Source organism: Myotis brandtii, unplaced genomic scaffold, assembly GCF_000412655.1.
Source record: "Myotis brandtii unplaced genomic scaffold, ASM41265v1 scaffold732, whole genome shotgun sequence".
In the NCBI taxonomy this organism is placed as follows: domain Eukaryota; kingdom Metazoa; phylum Chordata; class Mammalia; order Chiroptera; family Vespertilionidae; genus Myotis; species Myotis brandtii.
This window is the reverse complement of record NW_005370902.1, coordinates 353,082-368,429: the sequence shown is the minus strand read 5'-3', so window position 1 is coordinate 368,429 and position 15,348 is coordinate 353,082. Positions and strand designations below refer to the sequence as shown.

General features: G+C 44.6%; 1 protein-coding gene and 1 pseudogene across 2 annotated transcripts in view; both read left to right on the top strand.

The window, feature by feature from the left end:
• Nucleotides 1-15,348, top strand: part of TRPC4 (transient receptor potential cation channel, subfamily C, member 4) — a 436,371-nt gene that overhangs the window by 201,676 nt on the left and 219,347 nt on the right. The gene's annotated exons all lie outside the window — the stretch shown is intronic.
• LOC102251288 lies at nucleotides 10,855-11,295 on the top strand (annotated as a pseudogene).

The following is a 15,348-nucleotide window of genomic DNA, read 5'->3' as shown; positions in this document are numbered from 1 at the left end:
TGAGGGGCTGAGGGCTGTTTTCAGGCTGGCGGGTGACTGAAGCTCCCAACTGCTCCATTTTTTCTTTTTTTTTTTTTTATTCTGGGCCAGCTTTAGCTCTGAGGCCTGGGCTGCTGAAAGCAGGTTTCTGGCCTTTGTTTACCTTCTGTATTTGATACAATGTTGCGGTCCAGCTGGCTGAAGCCTGGCTGAATAAAGCAGGTTTCTGGGGTTTTGTTTAGCTTCTATATTTGCAACATAGTTGCTTAGAGTTGCAGCTGAGAGGCCAGAAAGTCAGGAGGGGAATGTTGGAGTCTGCCGTCACTGGAGCAAGGAAGCCTCCCTGTTCGCTTCAGTGCATGGCTGCCGGCCGCCATCTTGGCTGGCAGTTAATTTGCATATCGCCCTGATTAGCCAATGGGAAGGGTAGCGGCCGTACGGCTAATTACCATGTTTCTCTTTTATTAGATTAGATAGCTCCTACTAAGTTCCTTGTAGTTGCCACTATGTTTTTGGTAGTTCTCATTATGTTTCCTGTAGTTCTCCCTAAGTTCCTTGAGCATCTTTATAACCAGTGTCTGGTAACTTGCTTATCTCCATCTCATTTAGGTCATTTTTTCCTGGTGATTTCTTCTTTTCTTTATTTGGGGGTTGTTTCTTATCTCCCTATTTTAGTTGTCTCTTTGCATGTATCTATGTATTAGACATAATTGCTATGATCCCCAGTCTTTGAAGGGTGGGCTTCTATAGTAAATGTTCTATGGGACCCAGTGGTACAGTTTCCTTGTACTAGTGAACTGTATGCTTTAGGAATTACCATTTGTGGGTTGTTTGGTCTTTCTTGTTGTAATGGGGCCTTGATTGTTGTTGTCCCATTTGTGGGAGAACTCTACTCTCTGGCTGGCTAACTGTGAGGCTCAGCCACTACCATGTCATGCGGACACAGCAAAACAAAACAAAATAAAACAAAACAAAATAGACAGGAAACAAATAGGAACATACAAAATATCTTGACCAACAATGAAAGGTACACAAGAAAAAGGGAATTAGGAAAGAGAAGAGAGAACATGAGTACTAAAGCAAGAGAGAGAGCGGGGGGGGGGGGGGGGGGAGAGAGAGAGAAGGATAATATTACTAATCCTATTTAATAAAAGGCTCATATGCATATAGACCGAATAGCATAACAACCAAACAACTGAACAACTGAACAACCTGTTACTATGGCGTGTGCTGCCCACCAGGGGGCACGTGTGGAACACGTGCAGGCAGCAGAGCACGGAACGTGGCAGAATGGTGGAGCAGGTGAGTGGGGCCACCAGACCAAGGTGGGGCGCTGGTCGCTGTCATCAGGGTGAGCCTCTGGTGGTTACTGAAAAATCTTTGCTCCTGCACACCCCAGTCCTGCCTGGCATTCATACCTGCTGCTGGTGCCAACTCCACTTGCACCCGCTGCCGGCACCAGAGCCACTGCTCACACCCACTGCCAGCACCTGGCACCGGCCCTGATCACTTGGTGCGATCAGTGGGTGCAAGCAGCAGCTGCCAGCCCTGATCACCCCTCAGGGCTTCTCCACCTCCCCCTGCTCCTGAGGGTGATTGGGGCAGCAGCCGCCGCTCACACCCACTGACAGCACCAGCCCACTCACACCTGCTGCTGGCGCCAGCCCTACCCGCACCTGCTGCCGGTGCCGGAGTTTCCGCTCGCACCCACTGCCAGCACCGGCCCTATTTGCACCCACAGCTGGTGCCAGAGCCGGCACTCACACCTGCTGCTGGCGCCCAGCACCGGTCCCCATCACTTGGTGCTGTCAGCAGACATGAGTGGTGGCTGCCGGCCCTGATTGTCCCTGAGGGCTTCTCCACCTCCCCCTGCTCACACCCAATGACAGCACCAGCCCAGTCGCACCCACTGCTGGCACCGGCACCAATAACTCCGGGCTGTCAGCAGGTGTGAACAGGGCCGGCACCGTCAGTCAGTGGGAGCAGCAATGGCGGGAGCAGGGCTGCCAGCAGACAGGGGATCACCGGGGCCACAGTGGGAGGGGCCGGGTGCGGGTGCAGAGGATGGACCGAGACCTGCCCCTGTTCCCACCGCAGCCTTGTGGCCCACAGTTCCTTTCAAGGTGCATGAATTCATGCACTGGGGCCCTAGTAGTAAAATAAAGAGGATACTGGAAGATCAAAGGGGCAGAAAAAAGATTCTAAAAGGAAAGAAGGAAGAACAAAAAATAAGAGTAGAAAGTAGGAAAAAGAAAATCATAAAAAAGGACAAGAAGACAGAAAAAGAGAAAAATGTTATGCAAATATAACAAGAAGAGAGAGAAAGTAAAGCAAAATAAAGAATGGAAAAGAAAAAGAGAAAAAAAAAGATAGAGTAAATAAAGGAAGTAGGTCAGTCAATAAGAAATATAAAAGAAACAAGGGAGAAAAAAAGCAAAATGTTGACAATTTAAATAATAATATCAAACCAATAAAGCAGAAAAAAATAAAGAAAATATTGACAAAAGGACCAAAAACAAAAAAACAAAACAAGCAAAGCCAAACAAAACAAAACAAACAACAATAACAAAAAAACAACAACCAAGTGAAGTTTATCTGGGCAGCTTATGTTTTCTGAGGCTCACTGTTTTGTATACTGATATCAGATCTCCTGGGAGGTACTTTTGCATCAGCCAAAGTCAGGGACTGTGCAAATTTGGCTCTCAGTGTCATGTTTTAGTTGGCCTGTCTGGGGCTCTCTGAAGACTGCCTCTACCTGCCAGCTACTCCTCCTCCCCCATGAGGTTGCCTGGTCTTTCTTCAGGAGAGTGTTTAGGGTGGAGGCAGGCTAGCATTGCTAGGGCTACTGGACCCCTTACTTAGAGATTTTGTCATCAGGCACTCACTGAGGGGAAATAAATATCTGCTTCAAAGTCAAGCTCCTCAGTCTCTACCTTATCCTCCAACTGTAGTTCCCCCTAAAATGGCCTGATACAGATTCAGATTGGATACAGCCTGCTTCCTTTTCTGTATGGGGAGTTTCAGTTGTCCTGAGCTCAATGGGGCTTCAGTGAGCATGTTGCCTTCCCAGCCCCCAAGAGGGGGACTAAACGTTTCCTCCTGGTCCCAAACAATAGCCCCTGAGTGTCTTACTCTTGGAATATCCTCCTCTGAGCTGTTTTCCTTACCCCTGCCAAACTGCACCCCGTGTGGGGTTTCTGAGAGCTGATTCAAGCCCTTTCCTGTTGGCGGAGGTGCTCCCAGCCTGCAAGGGAGGTAGACATACTCCACCCTTTCTTTCCCAGTACTGGTTGGCTGAACTTATAAGGCTGAACTCACAAGATCAGCCTCTCCATAATGCAGTCACAAAGCCCAGCTCTTGCTGGTCTGTCTTCCCAATATAAGCCTTCCTAGCAGATGCTGTTAAAAAGCTAAAACAAATAAAACAAAAACCCCACTTTGCAAGGACTTGATGACCTTGTGCCTCAGGTCCAAGCAGGAAGCAATTCAAGATCAGCCTCCTGTGGGACTCCTGTCTCTCCGCACAGCTGATCTCAGTAAAGCTGGCACCCAGAATCCCAGCTTCACTCAGAATCCCAACTCTCAGTGAGGGTAAAAAATCTCCAATTTGCTCTGCTGCCAGCTCCAATACCACTCTGGTGGTGGAAGAGTTCTCTTACCCTTTCCCACCCAACACAGTTTAGATGCTTTCTGGGGCTCTGTACAATGCCATTCAGGAAAGTAGGTGGTTCCTTTAAGTCAGTGCTGAGTGCAATCCACAAGCCCGTTTCTATTCTGGAGCCACATACTGTGGAGCTACCTTTCCAGTAGTCAGAGCTTATGGTGAATCTTTCTCGCTGGAACTACCAATATTAGGCACACTCTTTGAATGGAAAGGTATGGACCCAGCCTCCCTGGCAGACAGTTTCTCCTGAATTCTTTTGCCAAGTGCTCTCCTTGCTGTCTCTGGTTCAGAGTTTGGGATCCCTGTGCATAGATGCCAGGCCACACTCCCATGGGGAGGGAGCTTTGTAGCCACTATCACTCAGGCATCTCATCAAGCGCCAGCTCGATGGGCGACTCCCCCTTACTGAGACTCCCTTTCTTTTAATAGTCTCTATGTTGTTTCTTAGACAAAATATGTCCAATCAATTATACTTCTCTTGTTTTTTCAAGTTTACTATGCAGTATTTTAGCTGTAAGTCCAATCTAAGGCTGGGAGCAACGGCACTTAGCCCCTTGTTAGAGCACAGCCAACTTAGGTACCTTCTGTGTATGATCTTTTTAATGTGTTGCTGGATTTGGTTTGGTAATATTTGTTGAGGACAAAAGAAATGTTAACAGTCTTATGGGAGCTCATTTGTATGTAACTAACTGTCCTTTGCTTGCTGCTGCTTTTAAGATTCTCTCTTTGCCTTTAACCTTTGCCATTTTAATTATGGTGTGTCTTGATGTGGGCCTCTTTGGGATTATCTTGTTTGGGACTCTGTGCTTCTTGGACTTGTGTGTCTTTTTCCTTTACCAGGTAAGGGAAGTTTCAGTCATTATTTCTTCAAATAGGTTCTTGATTCTTTGCACTCTTGGTTCTCCTTCTGGTACCCCTATGATGCAGATATTGTTATGCTTCATGTTGTCCCAAAGGTCTCTTAAATTATCCTTATTTTTAAAATTCTTTTTCTTTTTGCTGCCCTGATTGGATGTTTTCTGCTACCTTGCCTTCCAAATTACTAAATGACTCTCTGCTTCATCTATCCTATTGTTTATTCCTTCTATTCATTTAAAATATATAGGGTGTCCCCCCAAATTTATTCACACTAAACAGCTAATAAATAGCTCAATTGATGTTTCTTACTTTTCAGATTTAGCCCATTGGAATTAATAATTATTCAAAGTGTGTATCCATTTTTTAAGACACTCTTTATTCTTCATTTCTGACTGATTCTTTTTTATGGTTTCTATATCCTTTTTCATGTTGTTGAAGTTCTAAGTTCCTTTAGCATTTTGTAAACATTTTTTTTTTTAACTCTAAATCTAGTATGTTTCATTCTGCTCTTTTTCTGGTGATTTTTCCTGTTCTTTCATTTGGGACATGTTTCTTTATCTTTCCATTTTGGCTGCTTCTTTGAGTTTGTTTCTGTGTATTAGGTAGATGTGCTATGCCTGCTAGTCTTGCAGGATGGCTTTATGCCATAAGTGCCCTGTGGGACCCAAAGGTGTTGTCTCCTTGATTGCCTGAGTTGGTGCTACAAGAATTTTCTTAAGGGATTATGTGAATCTTCCTATAGTAATTGAGTATTGATTGCTATTGGCCTATTCATGCATTGGGTTGACCCTTCAGGCTGGTTGATTCTTAGGATTGACTATGACCACAGTGTACAAGCTGTTGTGTGGGTATTGTTCACACAAAACAGAATTCACCTCAGCAGAGTCTGATGCATGCAGAGATCTTCCGTTAGATGTGCCACTTGTGAAACTAATTGGATATTGCTCGAATGTTGTCCAAAGCTTGTCACCTGGTGTATTGGCTTTGGGCCTCTTGGGAAGCACCAGAATCTTTTTCAGGTCAATGTCAGAGGCTACCTGTGATTGGTCCTGAGCAACCTGTTCAGAGCTACAATGCGATCCACAGTGTATGGGTGACTCTTTTGAGCCTGGGTGTGTGTGGGAAGAACCATGCTACACACCAAAGCCCACTTCCATGAACAATGAGCCTGGGGGCAGGTCAGCAAAAGGCCCAATGAACCCTGAGATCTGTCTTCAACCTGCCTGCACCTAGCAGCTCCCTGTTAGGCTCAGTCGCTGAAGAATCTCTGGTGGTATTTGAGTTGCTTGCAAGAAGTTAGTAGAGTAGAGCATCTGATAAGGATTAATTCCAACAGGGACAGAAAAATTCTTTTTGGAGGAAAAGGCTGAGTGTATTGACAGGCTAGTAGGAAGAGTGCCAGAAATATGAGAAAGACAACTGTTTTAAGTCCAGTTATTACTTATCTACAACAGAGTGGTTTTTTGTTTGTTTGTTTGTTTGTTTTTTGAAGAGGAGCTTTAAGTCCTCAGTGGGTTCAGAAGAGTAGGTCTCCAGTTGTGGTTCCTGTGAGGACTCACAAGAAACAGGTTTAATTAAAGATAAATGGACCAAATTTATTATCCCCATTAGTTTTATTGTAGTTAGGGTGCTGACCAGGACTAGATTTGGGCACTTCCATCTGGGTTATAGTTGAGACCCAGGATAATTATCCCTCCAGGTTTTTAAATAGACTATGTCCCATGGTTTAACTCAGCCGTGGGCAAACTACGGCCCGCGGGCCGGATCCGGCCCATTTGAAATGAATAAAACTAAAAAAAAAAGACCGTACCCTTTTATGTAATGATGTTTACTTTGAATTTATATTAGTTCACACAAACACTCCATCCATGCTTTTGTTCCGGCCCTCCGGTCCAGTTTAAGAACCCATTGTGGCCCTCGAGTCAAAAAATTTGCCCACCCCTGGTTTAACTTGATTATGTTGGTAGTCTTTATCAAGGGGCAGGTAGGATTTTGTTTCTATAGTTTTGTAATGCTTTTTGTACCCATCCTAGATTAATGGTGTAAGATAATAGCTGAAGGGTTTCCTTATTTACTAGTACTAGAGGCCCAATCACAAAAATTTGTGCACTCGGCGGGGGGGGAGGGGTCCCTCAGCCTGGCCTGTGCCCTCTTGCAGCCTGGGACTCCTCGGGGGATGACCACCTGCTGGCTTAGGCCCGCTCCCTGGGGTTTTAGGCCTAAGCTGGCAGTCAGAAATTCCTCTGGCAGCCCGGGAGCCCTCAGGGGATGTCCACTTGCCAGCGGGAGCAGGCATAAGCTTCAGTCGGACATCCTTAGCACTGCTGAGGAGGCAGGAGAGGCTCCTACCACCACCACTGTACTGGCAGCCATCAGCCTGGCTTATGGCTGAGCAGAGCTCCCGCTGTGGGAGTGCACTGACCACCAGGGGGCAGCTCCTGCATTGAGCTGACCACCAGAGGGCAGCTCCTGCATTGAGCGTCTGCCCCCTGGTGGTCAGTGTGTGTCATAGTGACCAGTCATTCCCAGTCGTTCTGCTGCTAGGGTCAATTTGCATATTACCCTTTTATTATATAGGAGTGCCTGGCCAGCCTGGGTGAGAGGCTGATGGCTGTTTGCAGGCTGGCCACAGCCTCTTCAGGGTGGGTGTCCCCGCTAGGTTGCCTGGGGAGCCTGGGTGAGGGGCTGATGGCTGTTTGCAGGCTGGCCACAGCCTCTTCAGGGTGGGGGTCCCCGCCTGGGTGCCTGGCCAGTCTGGGTGAGGGGCTGGTGGCTGTTTTCAGGCTGGCCATGGCCCCCAGCCACCCAAGCTCCCAGTGGAGGCTGGCTGGAAGCAGGTATCTGGGATTTATTTGTCTTCTATAATTGAAACTTTGTTGCCATGAGCAGAGGCCACAGCCGGCTCAGGGCAGGCGGGAAGCTAGGCTTCCTCCATCGCCCGGGCAACCAAGCCTCCTGCTTGCTCCACTCCGTGGCTGCTGGCCGCCATCTTGGTTGGGTTAATTTGCATATAGTCGCTCTGATTGGCTGGTGGGCGTGGCTTAGGGCATAGCGAAGGTACGGTCAATTAGCATCTTTGTCTTTTATTAGTGTAGATTAGCAGGTGAGATCTGAGAAAGGACCTGCCATAAGTGAATTGAAAGGGGTCATTTGTAAGTTTTCTTTAGGTGTAGCTCTCATTCTTATGAGACCTATAGGAACATAGACACAGGCAGGATTCTCAGGCTTTTCAGTGTAGCTTGGCTGGAGTCATTTTGGGGTTTGATTAGTTTTTATTTGTTTGTTTATTTGATTTTTACTTTACGACTGAGGTTTCTATGATGAGTGTAAGTGATAGTTGATTTCTGAAGTTTGAGCTAGCTGTTGTGTAATTGTGGCTACAAAGAGGGTCTGTTGTTACTTTGTAAGCTTTTTGGTAATTGAAACCTAGGTAAGATTTCTTTTAGTAAGTATTTGGCCACCTCAGTAGTTTTGTATTTTTTTGTGTGTGTGTTTTTTTTCTGTTTCTGTAGGAAAGGCTTTAATTTATTCCATGAAAGTGTCTATGATACTAGCAAATAATTAAATTTTGTTTAAAGGGGTATCTGAGTGAAATTAATTTGCCAATCCTCCCCAGGATATGTGCCCTATATTGTATTGGCATCAAGAGGGGAGGAAGAGGAGGTAACTTTGGGGGTTACATAGTAGTTCCCAGACTAGATGAAATGTCCCTCCATAATAAGGGAATGGGGCACCCCAGAACCATAAGACAGGCATGACTAAAAGTGAGATTCCCCAGGCTGCAGCCTAAGTGTGATGGTCAAATGGTTGGTGGGGATAGTGAGAGGCCTCAGGCATCATCAATTCTCAGGTGTTTTGATCATCATTGGTTTGGAAGCATTAGATTTTATAATGGCTTTCTCTCTTGCAGAAGGGGCATGGCCCCGGAGGCAGTGGTATTCAAGTTTGTTTTGGTCACTCCTTTTTCCAGTGTCCTTCTTGCCCACAGGAATAGTGTTGCCCCTTAGTTGTTCCTCACAGCCCAGAACTTAAAGCTGTAGCTAAGTGAGCCTTTTGTTTTTAGCCTGTGAGTGGCTTTTTGCTTTCCTCTGCCCTGACTCAGTTGTTAAAAACACTGAAATTTATCTCTACCAGTTGCTCAGTGGGGGTCTGGGGTCCCAAGGCTAGTTTTGTAATTTTTTTTCCTTAATGCCTTGGGCTGCCTGCTGGATAAAATGTATACCTAGATGGGCTCTGCCTCAACAAACTTGGGATCGGATTGATGTTTGTGTTCTTTTATAAAGCTTCTGTTAATGACCCCTCAAAAGAGCCGGGTTTTTGAAAGGTTCTGAATGGGTTGGGATCACGCATCTATGACATGAGGCCGTAATGTATCAAAAGAGATTTTATTTCAAGTGCCTGGGTGCAGACAGGCTGAGTCCAGAAAAAGGAGTCAACCCTGACTAAAGGGGGAAGCAAGGCTTTTATCAGCTTCTGTTGGTTGCGAGCGGTTTCTGCTGAAGCACAGAGCTTGACTGGCTGGTCCAGTCCTTTGTTCCTCCTCAGGGTGCCAGATGTCCCCTGGTTATCTAGGTTATGCAGAGCTCAAGGCTGCAAGCTTTCTGCAAGATATCTGCTAAGGACAGTAAGTTTCCTCTGCCCCATTTTATTCTCTTTAACCCTTTCATTCCCATCTTAAAGGTTATATATAAAGGAAAAGGAAGGGGATGAGGTCATCATTTCTCTTTGGCTGCTTCCTGCACATGGGAGGGGGCAGCATGGAAGCCTAAGGAGGAAATTTAGATTATTTCCTGGGGTATAGGCCTGTAGGGTCCCTTTACCTGGGTAAGGACAAACTGTCCTACTGTCTGGTTAACTAGGATTTGTAATCTTGTATGTACAAATTTGGTAACTATCTTCAAAATACAGGGCCCGAAGAAGAGGAGTAGGAGAAATAGTGTCAGGGGCCCAAAAGGGGTGAAAAACAGGTTAATTTGGGTTAGGGTTAGGGTTAGGGTTAGGGTTAGGGTTAGGGTTAGGCTGGACCATATGGACTGCTCTATATTATCCTGACTGATCTCTTTGAGCCATTGAGTATTCTGTAGAATGTGTTGTGTTCTTTCCTCTATTTGACCTGTAGAGTTTATATAAAAACACAGGAGGTGTTAGCAACTAAACAAACCCCTCCCTCTTTGGCTAAGAGATGGTCTAGGGCTAATAGGGGGACCTTTTTGGGGATATAAGAGATCTGCAAGATTCAGAAGCACTATGAAGTTAAACAAATAGATATGATCTGGAGAGAAATCCTGTAAATCTCCCTGGAGCCAGATGTCTGCAATGAGTTTGAAAATATCTTGCACTGTTCTGATGCGATAGTCTGCACCAGGTTAGGGAATGTTGTCACTAACAATCTGCAGGAATGTGGAAGCCTGGGTATATAATCTATTAGTCATTTGACTGATATGTGAGAGGGGCTATTTTTCTCCAGAAAGGCTAATGGGAGGGTAGGTTACCCTGGGAGCAAAGTTCTTGTTTTCCAAGTTTTGCCCCTTGTTGGCATCTGGAGCTTTCTGCCCTGGTGAGTTTTTACATCCGTATCTGGCCCATTGTCCTTGCTCTTTGGGTCAGAGGGACAATGAGGCCTGGGCACAAAAGGAGGTTGTGATGGTATTTAGGGGTGGCATTTTCTGAGTACAAGTAAGGCTTGTAACCTAGTGGAGACAAACTGTTTTATATATTTTAGTATTACTGGGGAAAAAGCTAGAACAATAAGAGTTATGACAAATGGTCTTTTGGAAGGAAAGAGACATTAGTTTGGAGGGTTGTAGTCTAATATACCAAAATGAGGTTTATTCTCAAATCATTTACTCTTAAGTGTCCTTGGTTTAGGGGAGATAGGACTTTTTAGATGGTTGTAAACTGCTGTTTTACTATCTCAGTTTCCCTATTCTACTTGACTTGGCTTACTAGCCTGTGTCATTTGTATAACTTCTTTTTAACATTTCTCCCTACAAACCTTCTATAACTTTTACGAACCTTCTTAAAACTTTCACAAACCTTCTTATAACTTTTACAAACATTATTTTCTTTAAAATGTATATCTATGTGCCTCATACCTTCTATTATCAAAACCATATAAATTCTTTCCAATTTAATTAGAATTCTTAACTCTTAGAAACCTTAATTTTCTAATGATAGCCAAAAAATAAACAGCCAGAATTTCTTAGACTGACATTTATGAACATTCTTACTTTCAAGAAACATACCTTTAACAAAGCACAAGACATTACATTAACAGTTCTAAATCTACTTTATAGATTTTTCTGTAACAAAAGCTAAAATCAGGTGAACTTAAAATTTGTTGAAAGACAATACCCCGTGCTCTTTCTTTCCAACTTGCCAAGCACAATGGCTCCCGCAAAGAAGGGTGGCAAGAAGAAGAAGGGCCGCTCCGCTATCAATGAGGTGGTGACCAGGGAGTACACCATCAACATCCACAAGCTCATCCACGGCGTGGGTTTCAAGAAACATACCCCTCGGGCACTCAAGGAGATCTGGAAATTTGCCATGAAAGAGATGGGGACTCCAGATGTGTGCATTGACACCAGGCTCAACAAAGCTGTCTGGGCCAAAGGAATAGGAATGTCCCATATCGTATGCGGGTATGTTTGTCCAGAAAATGAGGATGAAGATTCACCAAACAAGCTATATACATTGGTCACCTATGTGCCTGTCACCACTTTCAAAAATCTACAGACCCTTAACGTGGATGAGAACTAATGCTGATGGTCGAATAAAGTTATACAACTGCCTTGGGAAAAAAACAAACAAAAAATCTTGTTGAAATATTTAGATGTTTATCATTTAACCCAGCAATGCTCCAAAGCTTTTAAGTTGCCAGAGACTTTGGAAATTTATGAGGCTGGAGAAAAGGTGGGGGAGGAGGGAGCAGACCCTGCAGCCTATTCCCAGGCCTCTAGCCATTTGGATTTAAAACTGCCACATTTTCCCTTAGAAATAACATGCTAAGGTTTGGGTGATAAAGAGTTCAGCTTCTGATAGTAGCCGGACTGTTAAGTAAGCATTCGTAGTCTTAGAGTAAAGAAAGTTGTTTTTTGGGAAAGGGGGGTGTATATGAGAAGGTGCTGAGGTCAGAGTATTTTTAAAGCATTAAAAGAGTGAGAATGCTGGGCCTTCTGGAGGAGGGTTTAGGGTTTTGAAAGACATTATTATTTTTTAATCTAATTACCCAGTAGGAAGACTTGGTTAGACTCTCAGTGAAAGTTTAAAAGGCCATGAGTGAGCTGTGTAAACAAAGGAAGTCTTGGCCTACTTTCAGGAATTACACATGAAACATCCCAAAGAGAGTTCAAATGGGGGAAAGAGAAACCCAGTGTCAGAAGATGAGATGTGGCATGGCAAAAATGAAGTTGTCAAAATTGGTGTACTAAATGCTTTAGTTAGAGGACCTGGAGTTATATTATGAGTCAGAGAGAGAAATACAAAGGGAAATTTAATTTGACTTGTCTCATGGACTTGTGTACCCAGTGTCCTGAGGATGGCTTTACCAACAATTGGGACATTAGCCAGATGCCCTGGCGATGGGTTTACCACACTCAGACAGGGGACTCAGCTCCACAGGGGCAGAGAGAGAGAACTGGAAAGAGAAAGCACGTTTGACCTGTGGATGTATCTATGCCATGCCCTAAGGATGGCTTTACCAAGGGTCAGACATTGGCTAACTGCCCTGGGAATGAATTTACATCTCTCAGACAGGGGACTCATGTCCATGCTGGCCAAACAAGGGGGAAGGAAGGAGTTTCTTCAGGTGTCAGGAGTGATCGATCAGGTCCTGACTCACTGGATCCCATCACTCAGGTGTCACCTGGGCACAGTCTTTGGGAAGGTGACTCCACGTCCAGGGAGCATGCTTACCGTCCATCTTAGTCTTGACAAGGTGCATTTGATGAAGGATTTACTCTGCAGCTGACTGATAGGTTTCCCCACACTGATGATGGTAAATGACAGGAAGATGAATTAGAGAGAGTGTAGGAAGAGAAAATAACTCCAGTGCCCTACGATGGGCACCAGAATGTTACTGGACAGGGCTTGGCCCAGAGCAGGTCTGCCTCAGGGCAGCCTATAGTGTGCGGGTCCTTGACTTCATGTGGGAAAGATTTCACAACATGAGTCCAGATGGTTTTGAGAGTATATTTGTTAATGCTGGGGATAATGAAACAAAGGAAGAAATTAGGGTAGAAGAAACAACAGGGGAGAGCTTAGGCAGTGCTCTGCTTTGACTATCTAAAAAATGTTATAGGAAACTAGAGGCCTGGTGCACGATACTCATGCACGGTAGGGTCTCTAAGCCTGGCGGGCAATCAGGGCCAATCGGGACCTTCTGGCTGCTGGCTGACAGCAGGGGCCTTCCTTCACTCCACACTGCCCCCTGGTGGTCAGCGCACGTCATAGTGAGCGATCGAACTCCCGGTCTCCCAAACTCCCTAGGACACTTCGTCTATTGGGCAGGGCTGGTTTAGTTTACTGGGTAAGTCAGAGAAAAATGGGGCCTTAGAGACAGGATTAGAGAGTGAGCCCGGGTCAAGCTGCTGCTGCTCATCACTCCCTTGGCTGCAAGTCTCCTGGGGACCATTAGAATATAGGAAGAAATAAAAAGTTCATGCCCAGGAAGGGACATGGGCATGCTCTAAAGTGAGCCCACCTGAGAGCTTTTTATGTTTTTTTGTTTTGTTTTGTTTTCTGCAGGCAAGAATCTTAGGGGAGGGTTTCAGTAGAATATTCATCAGCTTTCCAGGTGCATTTTTATCATGCTGATGCATTAAAATGAGTGTATAGGGGAGTTTTAGATTATTATTTGGTCTATTTTACTATTTTATCTTAAGTCTATCTGGCTTTAATGTTTGGTGTGTTTTTTGTTTGTTTGTTTTATTTTTTTGTGTTTTTTGTTTGTTTGTTTTTTTTAAATTTGTTGCTCGACTTCATCTGTCCTTGAATTTAGCTGGCACAAATAGTATTAATTAGGTCTTTCTTCTCTATTTTTCCAGGACAGGGTGATTTAAACTATGTATTTTCTGGTTAAGGAGGAGGGTGTAAACCATTTGCTCTCAAGTGTCCTTGGTTAGGGACGATAAAGTCTTGCAATTCACAAGCTTGCTATAAGCTGCCCAAACTGGCCTTGTTCAATTTTCTTTTTCTTTCCTCGCTTCTTACTATCCTGCTACATAACCACTAAGCTGTATACCAAAACTAGTACCAAGTAATATTGAATGTAAACTGCAATCAGAAAATAAAATTAAAACTTTTAAAATGAAAGGCTTTAAGCAGGAAATAGCCATGATTAAATTTGTGTTTTGAAAAGATCACTGTAGGTGCAGTGTTTATAATAGAGTGGAAAAAATAACTGATGAGTTTCAGATAAGAAATAATGGTACCTTGAAATAGAATGATGATAATAATGACAAATTAAAAATACAGGAAAAAGTACACTCCCCAGTGATGCTTAAATATGTAGAGTGAGGGAAAAGGATGCCTAGGGATGAACCCAAATACTTCCTATGTGAGTTGAAATTGAAGTAATAAATGCAGATTCTTATTGAATGTTGTCACTGCTTAGTAAGTGCATTTATCTTCCTACCTTCCTCAGTACATCTCTCTTTTAGAAAGAAAAATTGCTGCATAATCCTTAGCATCAATAAGTGATTCCTCTAATTGACCCGCTAGAATTTCTGCTTTGTCTAGAAAGTTCAAGAAAAGATAAACTGCAAAACAAAGCACCCAAAGATTTTTTTTTCTGTCTGGATTATCTTTTGTCACCTTGACATATGCCCAAGCCTCTACATCTCATCAAACAAAAAATTACACTTCTCCCTCAATCCTTTCAGCTTGAAACATTCTTTTAATTTCCTTTAGAAAACACCAAGACTTAGAGGATAAGCAGTGTAAATACTTCTTTTTTGGAGGGACTATTTTTTCCTTCAAGGTTGTGAGTTATCCAGATCATGAAAAAAAGAGTCTACAATAATCTCAGGGATTCATAAAATCAGGAGAATAAAAAGAAAAGCCCCTTGACTACAAAAAAAAAAAAAAAAAACAACTTTAAAACGGAATGCTTAGCTTTTATTTCTTCTAAGTTTTAGAACTCTATATTACACTAGTATTATTGATTTTATGTCTTCAATTTTCTACTAGAGGCCTGGTGCACAAAACTTTGTGCATTCGGCGGGGGGGCGGGGGGATTCCTCAGCCCGGCATGTGCCCTCTCGCAGTCTGGGACCCCTCAAGGGATGACCACCTGCTGGCTTAGGCCTGTTCCCCGGGGAATTGTGCCTAAGCTGGCAGTCAGACATCCTTAGCGCTGCTGAGGAGGCAGGAGAGGCTCCTGCCACCACTGACAGCCATCAGCCTGGCTTGTGGCTGAGCAGAGCTCCCCCTGTGGGAGCACACTGACCACAAGGAGGCAGCTCCTGCATTGAGCGTCTGCCCCCTGCTGGTCAGTGTGTGTCATAGTAACCAGTCGTTCTGCTGTTAGGGTCAATTTGTATATTACCCTTTTATTATATACTAGTGGCCCGGTGCACGAAATTCGTGCATGGGAGGAGGGTGTCCCTCAGCCCAGCCTGCACCCTCTCCAATCTTGGACCCTTTGGGGGATGTCGACTGCTGGTTTAGGCCTGATCCCAGGATGTCCGACTGCCGGGATCAGGCCTAAACCGGCAGTTGGACATCCCTTTCACAATCCTGGACCACTGTCTCCTAACCACTCACCTGCGTGCCTGCCTGATTGCCCCTAACTGCTTCAGCCTGCCAGCCTGATCGCCCCCTAACAGCTCCCCTGCCGGCCTGATTGA